This window comes from Nannospalax galili, unplaced genomic scaffold (assembly GCF_000622305.1).
Source record: "Nannospalax galili isolate Female #2095 unplaced genomic scaffold, S.galili_v1.0 scaffold91, whole genome shotgun sequence".
Taxonomy (NCBI): domain Eukaryota; kingdom Metazoa; phylum Chordata; class Mammalia; order Rodentia; family Spalacidae; genus Nannospalax; species Nannospalax galili.
The window spans coordinates 3,565,085-3,580,093 of NW_008332583.1; the positions used below are offsets into that span (position 1 = coordinate 3,565,085).

The 15,009-nt window shown below is 38.2% G+C and overlaps 1 pseudogene; it reads left to right on the forward strand.

The window, feature by feature from the left end:
- Positions 1–10,514: 10,514 nt before the first annotated feature.
- On the forward strand, positions 10,515–11,672 carry LOC103729435 (annotated as a pseudogene).
- Positions 11,673–15,009: the final 3,337 nt, after the last annotated feature.

Below are 15,009 nucleotides of genomic sequence, written 5' to 3' on the forward strand. Positions count from 1 at the left end.
GGAATCAGTCATAATAGAGCCTCTTCGAGTTGTAATTTCATTTGGGTGTTCTTGTTTTGTTTCCTTAGACTAGCTGTCAGTTTGGGTTTTTTCAAAAATTCAATTCTTTCATTAATCTTTTCTATTGTTTCTTAAGTTTGCACTTCTTTTTAAAAATATTTTATTTATTATTTTAATTTCATGTGTATGCATATGTTGCCTTACATGTAGGTAAGTGCACCCATGTCGTGCAATGCCCACGGAAGACAGAAGAGGATGTTGGATTCCCTGGGACTGGAGTTATCGACAGTTGTTAGCTGCCATGTGGGTGCTGGGTTTCGAACCGGGGTCTTCTTCAAGAATAGTCAGTGTTCTTAACCTCTGAGCCATCTCTCTAGCCCTGAGTTTGCACTTCATTATTGCACTGATATCTAATATTTCTACCTTTTTAATAGTTTTAGCATTAAGCTCTTTCTCTAGTTCTATGTTACTTACTTGGCATCTTCTTTCTTAAACTATATATTTATTGTCATAATTTTTCCTCTTATAACTGCTTTTGCTGCATCCTATACATTTTGGTGTGTTATGCTTATATTTTAATTCATCTCAAAGTATCATTTGCTGTTCTGTTTAGGAGTGTACCCGTTTTATATCCTAGGTTTTTAATTGTCACTGTATTTATTGATGTCCATGTAGTATCATGATTTTTTCATGGTGTGATTTCAGTCTTCTTGAATTTGATTTGACTTGCCTCTAAATGCATCTTTTTATGTCTGTGAAAGATAAAATTCTAGGAAGTCATTGTCTGCCAGCATGTCAGAGCTATGCATTCTAAACAAGCTTTATATGTAATGTTGATGGAGGTGATTCAACAGCCATAGTTTGCACCTATTTATTTTAGAAATGAGATTGAAAATAGGACAGATAGGTTCTTAGGATGGTCTACTCAATGGGTTGTTGCTGCCCCCACATTTGTGTCAAGACTCAAGCAAATTGACTTGGCTTGGCTGTTGCCTGCACACCAGAGACACCCCTTGTGGCCATGTAGGGCTGGCGCCTTCATGCTGCAGTCATGTTTCCAAATATACGCTTGTCCATCTCTGCTGTGGGTAATCACAGCATTTCTCATGGTTCTGCTAGGCCTGGATCCCAGAAGAGAAGCAGATGTTCTGCCTAGGAGCAGGTCGACTGGCTTGTCTCTATCCACACGCCTGTGGAAGAGGTGCTAACGCTGAACACATGAGTGTGATTGCAGGAAAGCAGAGCTAACATGCCCAGAGAGGATGAGCTATAAACTGGTAATACGAACTTTCCTTTCTGTCCCCAACCAACATCTTGTCAAACTAGATTCTATGTCTAGAGCACCCATCCCTAAAAGGTGGTCCAAGCCTCCTGGGAATTACTAGATGCCTTGCAGGGAGTCTACTAGGTAAAAGCTCTATTAGTATTACACTAACTCATTTGTCTTTTCCACTGTGGTAACATTTGTGCTAATGTAGAAAATAGTTGTAGGTAATACTATCAGTATATTACTATTACTATTACTATTACTATAGTGTTTACCAAGGTAATAATAATATCAGATTGCACTATTAATTTTGTATTCTTTGCTACTATGAACTTATAGTTAAGCAATACAATAAAATACAACTTTATTTAAGAATGTACTTGATATGTAGTAAGAAATTGTAATGTAAATTTTAGTAGTTGGGTACACATCTTTTTAAGAGGACTGTGTGCCAAACTGGGCAATTGCATCAAGGTCAGCTGTTCCTTATGCAGCATGGTTGTCTCTAGGAAGAATATTTATGACCCTGACTTGTGAACTGACCTAGCTACTGTGTGTCTGGAACAGCAGGTTTTAATTAAAAGAGCCATTGACACATACAGTATGGTTATGCAGACTGAGCTATTTGACAGATATTTACTAATAAATCTGCAAAGTGAGCCTATCCCTTTAAGTAAACCTTCAGAGAGTAGGTGCTGTCAATGATAGAGTTGGGACTTTCGAGCAAAGTTTCTGATTTTGGCTAGCTTGTGTCTGCTTCCATGAGCTTGACAGCTTCCCAATGCTTAAAGACTTTTGTGATGAAATCAATGATGACATTAACAAAAGTAATTCTTTTTTATATCATATAATGAAATGCGTCACCACTTGAAAGATCTGCATAATTCAACCCAGCCAATATTTTCGATCAGAACAATGCACACTGTTAGAAAATTTTGTATGGAGGAAGGATCTGTTCAGAGTGCCACATGGACCATAGATTTTCACACAACGGAGCATCGAAAGCCTATTGATATCATTTAAATTCTGCACTGCAAATAGCAGTGAAAGGAACTATCATTTGTTTTTCACATTTTATTCAGTATCAAAGAAAATGTCCTCAGCTCCTTCTTTCCAAATAACTATTCAAATATCCCTTCATGATTCTATGGTGTCCTTCAGCCGTGAGTTGTTTGTGTGTCACAAAACAACGTAAAAGGAAAAGAAATACCCATCTGCCTTCTGTTAAGGCAAATACTAAAAATAATTTTCAAAGCTGTGAGGCAGTGCCAGGCTCTCCCCACTTCCTTTCCTTTCTGCAAATGATACATGTTTCCATGTGTTTGATTTTCTATTGTTGATCTTTTATTGTTATTAAGTTTTTCGTTTGATGCTAGAGATTTAACCCAGGACCTTGTGCAGTCCAAGCACATGCTACGTCACTAAATGATGTGCCAGCCCCTATCATTGTTATTTTTTAAAAGAGTTAATAGTATTTTTTAAGTCTTTGGTTTCAATTTTTAGCACGGTAAATATTTGCAGTGTTAGCCCATATACCAAATGCTCTTTGGGGCCTTCAGCAATTCTTAAAGGAGTTTAAATGGGTCTTGAGACCAAATTGTTGGAGAAGTGCTGGTCTAGAGAAATATTTCCTAAAGCATGTTCCATAGATCAACCCCCCCGTCCCGCCCCTTGAGATCCTCCACAAAAAACCAATAGGCTAGCCAGAAACCAAGGACAACAGGCAGCAAGAAGGCTCTGTGGGTGAATAACTTTAGAAATGCTCCTAGCTGGGGCTGGCGAGATGGCTCATGGTTGTTCTTGCAGAAGACCTGGGTTCAAATCCCAGCACCCACATGGCAGCCAACAACTGTCCCTAACTCCAGTCCCAGGGGATCCGACTGCCTCTTCTGACCTCCGTGGGCATTGCACTACACGGGTGCACTTACCTACATGCAGACAGTACACACATATACATAAAATAAAAATAATAAATGAATTTTAAAAAGTTAAAAAAAAGAAAAGAAATGCTCCTAGCTGACGTCCCTCATGGAGATTGACAGTTCATGCTAACACATTAAAGATTCGCCGTGAAATCTTTTCTGCTCTCACTCTTTCCTAAATTATTTTGACCATGGAATGTTTTTCTATAAGGTTTGGGAAATACATTCCCATCCTAAGACTCAATATTATGATGTATTTTCTAAAGTGATAGAGCAAAAAGTGGTACATCATTAGTCAGTGACTTTTAAAATCTGGGATTTAATCGTGCTTTCTTTAGGAATAGCTTCTGCATAGCAACTTCTGTCCTCAAAGCCACCGTAGGAAAAAGGCTTAACAACTATAAAACACTGTATCACTGTCTTCTGACTTTCTACATTTGTAAACTTGGATTGTTTATTAAGTACGTAAGTATACACTAATGATGGTAAGAACGCATCCTCGGTCTCCATCAGTATATTTGGGGACCAAATAATCACTGCTCTGAGACAGAGGCAACTCAGCCGGCTGTTGCCTTTACTTCAATGAATGCCATTTGAATGGAACCTGATTTCTTTTTCTCTCTCAATTATGTAATCATATATGCTATTTAATTTCCACAGGGGACTGAATCACCCATTCGTAAAGCAGGGTTAGTTCAAATATATGATATATATCTTAATAAATGATAGTTTGTTAGAATTATAGTTTAGGAATTGGTTTCCTGATAACAATTTCTTGATTTTTCAGAACAAAATTATACTTGCAAGTGTGAATCTTTCCTAAGGAACAAGTAAAATTAGTTAAAATGCATTCATGGAGATTTTCTAGAAGATTATTTATAATACCTCGAATTGGAAACAACTCAAGTGTTGACAAATGTGGAAACAATAGGAAACTACAGCATATTCACATAACAGAAATACCACACAGACATTAAAATGTCTGGTTTTTGAAGACTATTCAAAAATTTTGGACAATGCCCCTAAAATAATATGAGTAGGATAAAAATAGCATAATACATACTGTCAGTGGCTTCCTAAGAGACTGTTTGAGTTTACATTCCCAACATCTTCCCAAGTACTTTCCCTGAATCCTTGCAAACTGGGAGTGATAGCTTGAATTAGTTTCTGTGATGTTAGGGTCAAAGTGCTAAGTCATTTCTGCTAAGGAGACATTTCAATAGAAACCCATGGCTATAATCTGTACTTCAGAAAAGATGTGACTGTGATTACTACCTTGAAGGCAGATGTTTGGATGTACTGACTATGGATTGGCTGATTACGGATACCTGATAATTCCTAGGAGAGTGTTCTAGAGTCCAGAGTGGTGATTTGGGTCTAGAAGTAAAATTAACCAAGGAAATTCCATCTTGTCAAATTGAGTCATGTATAAATTGACATTGGATTGATTAAAGATATTCGGTGTTCAGGTCACCTCTTTCTATATGAAATTGCTTCCTTCCCCAAGAGACCATTGAAAGAGTTTGAGAGGCACAGGTGTTGTATATCTGCCAGCCTCCTGTGTGTCAGAGGTGTCACCATTATAGAGTTATAGATTGTGGGATTGTCTGTCAGGTGAATAAGTTTTTCATGCTGGTTTCCACTTTTTCAAGTCCTTTACTTAGAACACGCATGCAGAAAGTTTGTAGCTCAAGGAGCTTCTGAAACCACAAAAGGAACTTATTGCGTATTTCTACCTCCCATCCCTTACCAACGAGGTACCAGCCATGCCTACAGAAATCTGTTGTCCTAATCACACTGCAGCTGGGTAGAATACTACAGAAAATGTCAAAAAGTGTGGTCATGTGACAGGAATCAGAAGGCCAGCCTGGTCTACATAGTGAGTTTCAGGACAGCTGGGGCTACAGGGATACAGGGAGACCCTGTCTCAAAAAGACAAAAAAAAAAAAAAAAAAAAAAAAAAAAAAAAAAAAAGAAGAAGAAGTATTGTTATTCAAAGACTTTGCTTCCAGCTTGGGCTCCTGTCTTCACGGAGGGGCTGAATGTCTAATTTCAGCAGCACAGTTAATTCTCGGACAGGATGAAGAGATGTTAACTGCCACGGTTGTGTAACTGGGATGCTGCTTTCCTTATTCATCTGCTCCTTTTCTTGGCCATTTCATCTGAAAGCATCTTTTGAAAGCTTTTTGTTGTGGTTGAATTTTTGTCTTTTTTAAAAAAAAATCCTTTGAATGTTGAAAATGGACAAAAACAGAATTCAGCAAAATGTAAATGAATCCGAGCAAATGGCATGCAAGTGTACATCATGTAGGTCCCGAACAGAAATAGAGACGTTTGTTCTTCATTTTTGAGGAAAATCTTAAAACTTTCTAAGATGTGTCAGATATTGCATTTTACATTTTCTCTTCCCAGGCTTTTAAAGGTGGCAAATGCAGTTCTAAAATAGTGAGGAATTTAGTATTGTGCAGTCTGACAATAAATGTGGTATCTACTGTAATAGAGATTTGTCCTTTAACCTTAATATGATCCGATCGTTCATTGCGAATGTCTCCATTTCTAAACAATAATACCACTTTTACTGCTTTTACTTTGTCATCTTTCTGTATCACCATCACTAATTAGAATTATATCTAAGATGCAGGTTTTAAAGACTGTTCTGTATTGAGTCATGAAGACAGCTATTGTATATTTGAACAGAAGATCCTGAGACAGGGGCTTCTGTGTTGTTTGAGACATGTGTTTTAGAATAATGTAATAGAAACTATATAGCCCTAATGTATTCTCATTTAAAGGAAAACTTATTTTCAACATGTACTATATCCTGGGTAAATCACAATATTAAGACCAGCCATTAGGATTTGCTGTGGTGACAGTACCTCTACTGTGTGGGTAGGAAATGACTGGCTAGCTCTGAGAGAGAGAGAGAGAGAGAGAGAGAGAGAGAGAGAAGAGTTGCCCTGTAGCCCTAGATGGCCTGGAAATCACTATATAGACCATCCTTGGCTGGCCTCTGTCTCACAGACATCTGCCTCTAGGTACTGGGATTAAAGGCATATGCCACCACCCACCATACCCAGCAACGAATCAGCTTTTTAATTAAGGAATGGGATGACTAGATTCCTTTCACAATTCCTCACAATGAATTGTGCATTTGTGTGTGTGTGTGTGTGTGTGTGTGTGTGTGTGTGTGTGTTATGCAATTTACACCTCCATGAACCCATCCTTCAATGGTCTGCACATCCATATTGGAAATGTAAGTTTCAGAACTGTATTTTTCTCTAAGGGATCTAATAATGGCATAGGGCCATCATAGCCAAGTAGTCCTTAAAGACGAACATTGAATTTAAGTTCTATTTCAATAGGATTGGTTTATTTTTTAAGTACATAAAATCAGAGCTAGTTTTCTCTATTCCCATCTTCCCTCTCCTGCCTCATTTTCCTGACTCCCAGCTATAACCCGTACTGATATGTCTTCACTATATTAGCCTGGCTCACCTAGCTTTGAAACAGTGAGAAGGTGCACATTTTTCTTTGATTTTCACTTTCTAATCTGTAAAGAAGGTTATTGATCTCTTTAATGTCACTTTCATCTCTGAAGCTCTATGTTTATGTCATCTTGTGCTTTTATTCTGCATCCATTATAGATTTACTATGAGGATAAAATAAGTGTCATGAGAGTGCTTTGAACACTGTATGCCAAGTGGAGTGCAAAGCGTGGGTGTTGCTGTCCTGCATTTCTCTGTGGTTTGTCTCATGGCTACTAGATGATCACATTGTCCTTTGTATGTGGTAAGGTCTATGGTATAGTTAATATAGTATAGCTAAAAAAGAATTCATAGATTGGACTATTCTTAAGCTATGAGGATGTGCCAGGGCTCTGAAGGTTTCCAAGTAGAGTTTACTTTTAGATATTTTAATGATGCTAAACAGCAGACTGATCTGAGACTTCCAACCAATTCAATGGTTGATGATATAGTTTAATGATCATTATTTTAAAGCAGCATCCATTGTGATTTATTGTGATTTACTGTGGACCAGTGAGCACAATATGCCCTTTGACCCAGTTGGACCACTCCTTCGTTCCTTTGAAGTGCCTTTTAAACCCAAGTAGAATGCTGTTGAAGAAATTCAGATGCAGAAGCTAATTGCAAAAAAAGAAGTTTCATTTTTAAAGCTGTTCTTACGTCTCTTTCTGCCTAGAGCAAACTCGCTCCATGTGACAATAACCCCATGAAATGCCATTTAGATCGGAAGTGCTGATGCAGCACTAATGATTTTAGAGCAAATATGTTACTCTAATTTCTTCTGTCTGCTATGAATAAAAGGATATGAGGATGAAGCCTGGGAGAGATCTGGAGAAAATTTTTTCTTAGAAAAGTTAGAGATATTTTTAATGGGTGCAGGTATGAGGGGGGAATAATTCTTTTTAAAAATTTTTGTCAAAATGAGAGATATATTGTAGCTCAAAGGACATAAGTGTTAAGAATGTTTCTGTACAGTTTTGCCCAGACTCCAGAAGTGTCACATCGCATGGTAACTCGCCACTAGTTTGTACTGTGACCCAGACCTTGAGGCTTCAGGTGTAACCTGTTCCAGGGCTTCTAACCAGGGATGCCTTGAAGTGAAGATGCGTCTTCTTCCTTGAGAAAAGTTCTTCTGTCCTTCAATCCACATGCAGTGGGATGTGAGGAAGGACTATATGAACCTAGCTTTCTGAGCACTCTGCCAGTCAGTATTGCTACAACTACATTAAAAAAATGTATAACTGCTCATTTGAAAATAAAAGGCATTGTAAATTTTTGAGGGGATGAATGCATATATGTATATCAGCATTCACATAAACAAAACAAGATCAATATTAATACTCTAGAAGGAAATTGAAGATTATTAAAGATATACTGCAGAGAAGAGTGTTGGGCCTAGACAGTCTTATGGCTAAATGAAGCTCATATTTTGCTTAGCAGATAATTCAAGATTATAGTGGAAAGTGAATAGGCCTTAAGTGGCTGCATAAATGCAACGTGGCCTTATATCAAAACTGATATGGACAGTTCTACAGAGATGTCTTATGGCAGTCACTAATATATGTAGAAATATATCATAATCCAGCAATTGAAGCCTGTTTATGAAAATGTAGTAACATATTTGAAAGAGTTTATTTCAAATATTGCAAACTAGGTCAGACTTGGAAATTTAACTGTGCCATTCATTCTGTAAGCAAATTAAATGATCAGGATTATATGGTTATGTCAACATGTGCCACATTAGTTTCCTAGGGTGACTGTAACAAATCACCAGACTGTATAACTTAAAAATGATAGGCATTTATTGTGTATGAGCTCTGGAGCTAGAGTTTTTCAAAGATGGTGTCTGGAGAGCTATGTTCTTTCTAAGGGTGACCACTTCCCACATTCTCCTAGTTGCCGATTGTCCCTGACATTCCTTGGCACACAGGCCCATCATGCCAGCCTCTGTCTCCATTATCACATGTCATCATTCTTGTCAGTCTGTGTGGTTTTTTGCTTTTATGAGGACACTAGTCACTGGGTTAGGGCTCCAATTACTAATTGGTGTCATTTAATTAATTATATCTACAATGATTTGAAAAGATTACTTAAAAGTATAACTGGGCAGGTCTAGTCAATAGACCTGCCACCAAAAAAATTTCATGAAACTCACTGGCAATTGCTAATAATAGTCTAAGAATGTTGTGTAGAAGGACGTTAAAGCAAAAAAATGTTCATTTATTGTTTAGAATTACAAAGAATTTGAATGAATAAGCAATCCTTCTTAGAAAGAAGAAAACCTACTATAAAACATTAGATTCTGAAATGAAATGTAAGACCCATTTATATTGAACCATAAAATACACAAAAAGGTGTTTTATGTCAGCATTGTTACTTAGTGCTGTGCTATGGCTTCTGCCTGTACAAATAAACTTTACAATTAAGCAATAAAAATATGAGGAAAAATGGGGTAATCATCTTTATTTCATGTGATGATATGGTTGTGGTCTTAGAAAACTCAATACTCTGTTATTAAGAAACAGGCAAACTGGATGGCCATAAGGTAAGTACATTAAAAAAAATCAGAGCTTTTCCTTTTTAATAATTAGTTGTACAGAAAAAGAAAAAAATCCTTGGGAATAAATTTAGCAAGACAAGTAAAAGGCTATTATACAAAAAAAGGAAAATTGTATTAGGATAAAATATTATCTGTCAAAATAGTCATAACATATTTCCCAGTATTTCCTAATGTAAAATGTCAATCTTTCCTAAAATAATATATACATGTTAATGTGCTTTATCAGAATGGTAACAAGTTTTTATTTTTACTCTAATACACACATTAAACCTTAATATAAAAATGTTGGCAAGATGCTGTGTTCTTGGTCATGTGAAATTTGATCCAGGGAACAGAAAAGAGAGAAACAGTTCCAAATGTATAGTAATGAGGTAAATATTTAGTAAAAGTCTCTTCTTAATTACTAAAAAGCTGTGTTTATATGACAAATGATGTTAAACTGGGTTTTCATCAGTTAGATTATAAATGCTATGCATCTGTTTTTCTCCACAAAAATTCAGATGAGTTAAGAAGAGCATATAAAGATAAAAGATATTAATTGGCAATTCACAGGAGAAAATCTAAATGACAAATAGGAAAATCTGTCCAACTTCACTGGTCCTTATAGAAATGCAATTTCAGATCACAGTGAAATACTATTTCCCACTCACAGAGTTGAAAAAAATATTGATTAAAGGTATTCATGCTTGGTAAAGATGCAAGGAAATCTTATTTTCATGTATTGATAAGTCTAGAACTATCTATCAAAACTTAATGAAATACGGGGCTAGGGAGATGGCTAAATGGTTGCAGAAGACCCAGGTTTGATTCCCAGCACCCACATGGCAGCTAACAGCCATCCGTGACTCCAGTTCCAGGTGATCCAACACCCTCTTCTGACCTCTGCAGGGCACTGCACAACATGGATGCACTTACATACATGCAGATGATACATGCATACACATAAAATAAAAATAATAAATAAGATATTTTTTAAAAAGAAACCTAAACTTAAGGTTGTTATGAGCCTCAGTGGTTAACATCTAAGCATTGTACCAAAGAATAGTCTAAAAAGAGGGCAGCCCATTTCAACAGAAACTGACGCCACTGGCCAAGGATCTCGGTGAATAAAAAAGCAAAATGAAACAAATGGAACGCTTGCCCTTTGACTCTGCACCTCTCATTTTGGCAACCATTAATCTATCGTAATAAAATGTATATTCAGAGCACTGTGACCAATGCAAGAGGAAAATAAAATAAGATCCCCTTGGAAAGATTTCATGAAGCACAGAAGGATGGGTCTGAGCAGGTTTATTCAGACTTCCAGTAACTCTGATGCATGCAAACACCCTTATGTTCTGTCCACCTTGAAAGTCTCCCAACCTCAGGAGCCCAAGGTCATGAATGCCAACCCTTCTTCTCTGCCAAGTCCTTCTCAACAAATCAACCTTGATCCTTCCTCCAATCTTTATGTCAAGTCATCTGACTTTTACTCTTTGAAAGTGATTGGGAACAGCATTTTGGAAAAGGTTCTGGCAAGATCCAAGGCAGAAGAAGCATTATATGCAGTCAAAGTTTTACAGAAGAAAGCAATCCGAAATGGAGAAGCGTGTTCCGTGGGAATGGAATATCCTACTGAAAAATGTGACACATCTTCTCTGCTGGACTTTTACTTTTCTTTCCAAACTGATGACAAACTGTACACGAACTGTATTTTGTCCTAGACTATATTAATGGCAGAGATTATTCAACCATCTCCCGAGAAAGCACTACTTTCTTGAACCATAGGTTTCCTTCTATGCTACGAAAATAGCCAGTGCCTCGGGTTATCTGCACTCTGAACACTGTTTTTAGAGAATTGGAACCAGAGAATCTTTTGCTAGACTACCAGCAAGGAGAACATTGAGCACCATGGCACAGCATCTGCATTCTGTGGCATGTCTGAGTATCTTGCATATAAGATGATTCCTAAGCATCCATGTGGCAGGACAGTGGACTGGATGCTTCGGGATGTCTTGTGTGATATGCTGTATGACCTGCCTCCTCATCATAGCTGGAACACAGCTGAGATGTGCAACACTGAACAAGCTCCTCCAGTTGAATTCAAATATTACAAACTCTGCCAGATACCTCCTGGAGGGACTCCTGTGTAAGATCTGGACAAAGAGGTACCAAGGATGATTTATGGAGATTAAGAATCATGCCTTCTTTCCTCTAACTGGGGTGATCTCATTAATAGGAAGATTGCTCCTCCTTTTAACTCAAATGTGAGCAAATTCAGTGACCTGTGGCATTGGATCCTGAGCCCCAACTCCACTGGCAGGTGCCCTGACAGCATCTTCAACACCGCCAGCATCAAGGAGGTTGCAGAGGCCTTCGTTGACTTCTCCCGTGTACCTCCCGTGAACTCTTTCCTCTGAGCAGTCTCCGGGGGGGGGGGGGTTGAATGATTTTCTGTGTGTTTTTAAATGTTTAGCTAGCCTTTGGTGGAGTTGCCCCCTGACAGGACATCTTGAAAGAATTTGCCCACTGGGATGCTCGGCAATCCTGTTGGGCGCACTGCTTGCTGGAAGCTTTTCAAAGAGTACATCCTCCTTTCAATTAGCTTGTGAGGTTTTCATTTTTCATTCTTCTTTCCAATATGGTGCGTTAGAGTGTTGCCTTAGACAAGACACCACGGTCCCGTTAGAAGGAAGGCGGGTCTCAGAGGGATCTTCCACAGGTCTGTCTGGGCTGTGACCACAAATATTTTCCAATGTGCCTTTTCTGGGGAGGCTGTGCTAGCTCCCAAACTTTCCTACTGCAGAATTTCCATTCTTCATTTTCCCTACTGCGTTTCCCCTGTGGACAGTGGTGTGAGTGTGGTATGCCTGATTACAGATGGTTTTGTTATAAGCATCAACATGACACTTGCAGAACACACCACTATGGGACATTGTTTCTTCCATATTTAGAAGATTAATCTGTGTGCAGACTGCAGTTTTTGTAGGATATAGTTAATAACTAAAATTTACAGAAATGGTCTTGCAATGACTTGCATCCAGATGCTTAAACAAGCTATTACTTTTTAGAAAGGAATTTTATAGACCAATGCCTCCTTTTGTCAGTCAAAGCTGTTGGCGTTTTCATGTTCAAAATGTCACCTGTTGGGGCTGGAGTGATGGCTTAGCAGTTCAGAGCACTGGCTGCTCTTGCAGAGGACTGGGGTACATTCCCAGCACCCGTATGGTAGCTAACAATGGTAATGATCTGTAACACCAGTTCCAGAGGATCTGATGCCCTCTTCAGCCTCCACAGGCATGACACCCATGGGTGCACTTACATACATGTAGGCAAAACACTCATATGAATAAAAGAAGTGAAGAAAAAACTAAAATATCACCTTATTTTTTTGCAACCCTGATAATTGTATGTATTATGTAAAGAAAATCTGTATATTGGGGCCATAACACTTGTATATTTAAATTGACATACTTATTTATAAATCACCATTTTAGTGTACCGTACTTAACATAGTTATATACAATTCCTCATCCCTACTATACAGCTTCTTTTTGTGTGTGATAAATTAGTTTTGGTTTGCAGTAAAACCTTGAATAAAAAATAAAATCTATAGTCAAAGATGTTTTCTATGTGGTTTAAGAAAACAAATCAGGAAAAAAAATTAGTGAGAAGACAACTCAGGATTAGGGAAATTGTTGAATATTATGACAGTACTGTGGAATATAATGAAAAAAGAAAATAATTGAAAACATGTACATATGTTTTCCAACATGTCTCTGACTGTAACATACAGTCACTCAATTCATTGAGATGGCAGTAGGCCATTGAAATAAAAAAGGAACAAATGATTCTATATATGGCATAGCCTATGTTAATATGTAATTGTATGAAACTAGAGAAAGGGGTGGTAGGTTAATGTTTCTATTTTTCATTTTGATTTTGAGAACCTTGGCATAGTTATATCACATATACAGCTGTGTGTTTTTAATTTGTTGCACTGAGCATTTGTTATTTTAAAAATTAAAATAATTGTTCTAACCAGGTGTGGTGGCATATGCCTTTACTCCCAGCACTTGGGAGGCAGCGCCAGGCAGATCTCTGTGAATTCAAGGCCAGCCTGGTGTACATAGCCCCAGCTGGGGCTACAGGGAGCCCCTGTCTTAAAAAGACCAAAAAAATTAAAATAATTGGTTTCTGTAGCATTTAAATTTTTTCTATATGAGTTTAATCTTAAATCTGCATGGTACTGTATTTTAAAATAAGTCTTTTACTTGATATTAAGACACTCACTGTATTAGTTACTTTCTTTCTTTCTTTCTTTCTTCCTTTTTTTTTTTCAATCCCAAGTGCTGGGATTAAAGGTGTGCTTTCTATTGCTGTGGTAAAAACAATGACCAAAACCAATTTGGGGAGGAAAGGGTTCATTTAGATTACAGCTCACAGTCCAACATCAAGGGAAGCCAAGACAGGAACTCAGGGTAGGAACCTGGAGTCAGGAGCTGGAGCACAGGCCATGGAGGAACGTTGTTTACTGGCTTGCTCCCTTGGCCCCTGCTCATCCTGCTTTCTATAATACAAGAATACGTGCCCAGGAGTGGCACTGCCCACAGTGGACTGGGCCCTCCCACATCACCCAGCAATCAAAAAAATGGCCCACAGATATAGCCATATGCCAATCCAATGGAAGAAATTCCTCAATTGAGGATCCCTCTATCCAGGTGTGTCAAGTTGACAACAGAAGTTATCTAGCAGTGACCCTATTTGCTTAAGACACTACATACATGAGCTGTAGATCAAAAGAAAAATCAAGCTGGCACTGGTACAAGAGCCTCGTCTCTACTGGCTAGAATTCATATTACTAGAAGGTGCTATGCAAGCTACTGGATAAGGAAAACCTTATGCAACTGTGAATCCTGTGAACTACAATAACAACTGGACTGGCAAGATGTACTCACTGGTGCAATAGTGGTGTGAATATTATGGAACTAACCAACCACTCTCTAATTGTATTTAAGGTCCACTTCATAGGATAGAGTCCATACCTGACATTGATATCAGGCTTAGGAACCTGAGGCTAGACAGATCACAGAACACAGGGGAAAGCCTAATAGTAGTTTTCTACTAAATAGTTATAAAAACTGACTCCTCATGATTTATTGTTATAGCCATAGATTAATGCATCTCTCAGCTCTCACCAGAGAAGTTTACTTATACAACAGATGGTGATTAACACAGAAACTCACAACTGGCCAATGTGTAGAGAAAAAGAGGCTACAGAGTGCTTATCTGAATAGGGCATCTGTATCAAACTTTTGCCTCCCAAGACTCAGGCATCACTATGGAGGAGTGGGGTGGAGATCGTAAGACTCAGAAGTGGTGGATGACCACAAGGAAACAGTACTTTCCAGACTGCTGGTCTATTCTTCATAACAATAGTGACAGCAAGCCTAAGTCCCATGCAAGCTCAGACTAGACAAAATTTCAGTATAGGCGTGGAGAAGTGGGTAAGAAACCCCAACCCAACCTAAGGAAATTGTAGCAACTGGTGGCTGCTGGGAGATGCAGAGACAGTATCTTTCAAGGATGGGACTCTTGGTAGGTTAACCAGGCTCCACTGGATGGACCCACAGTAAAGGACATTTGGAGACACAAATTAGACTTTATAGGCTCTCTCTCTCTCTCTCTCTCTCTCTCTCTCTCTCTCTCTCTCTCTCTCCACCCAACCTTATGCAAACAAACCTAATGAGATCGGAA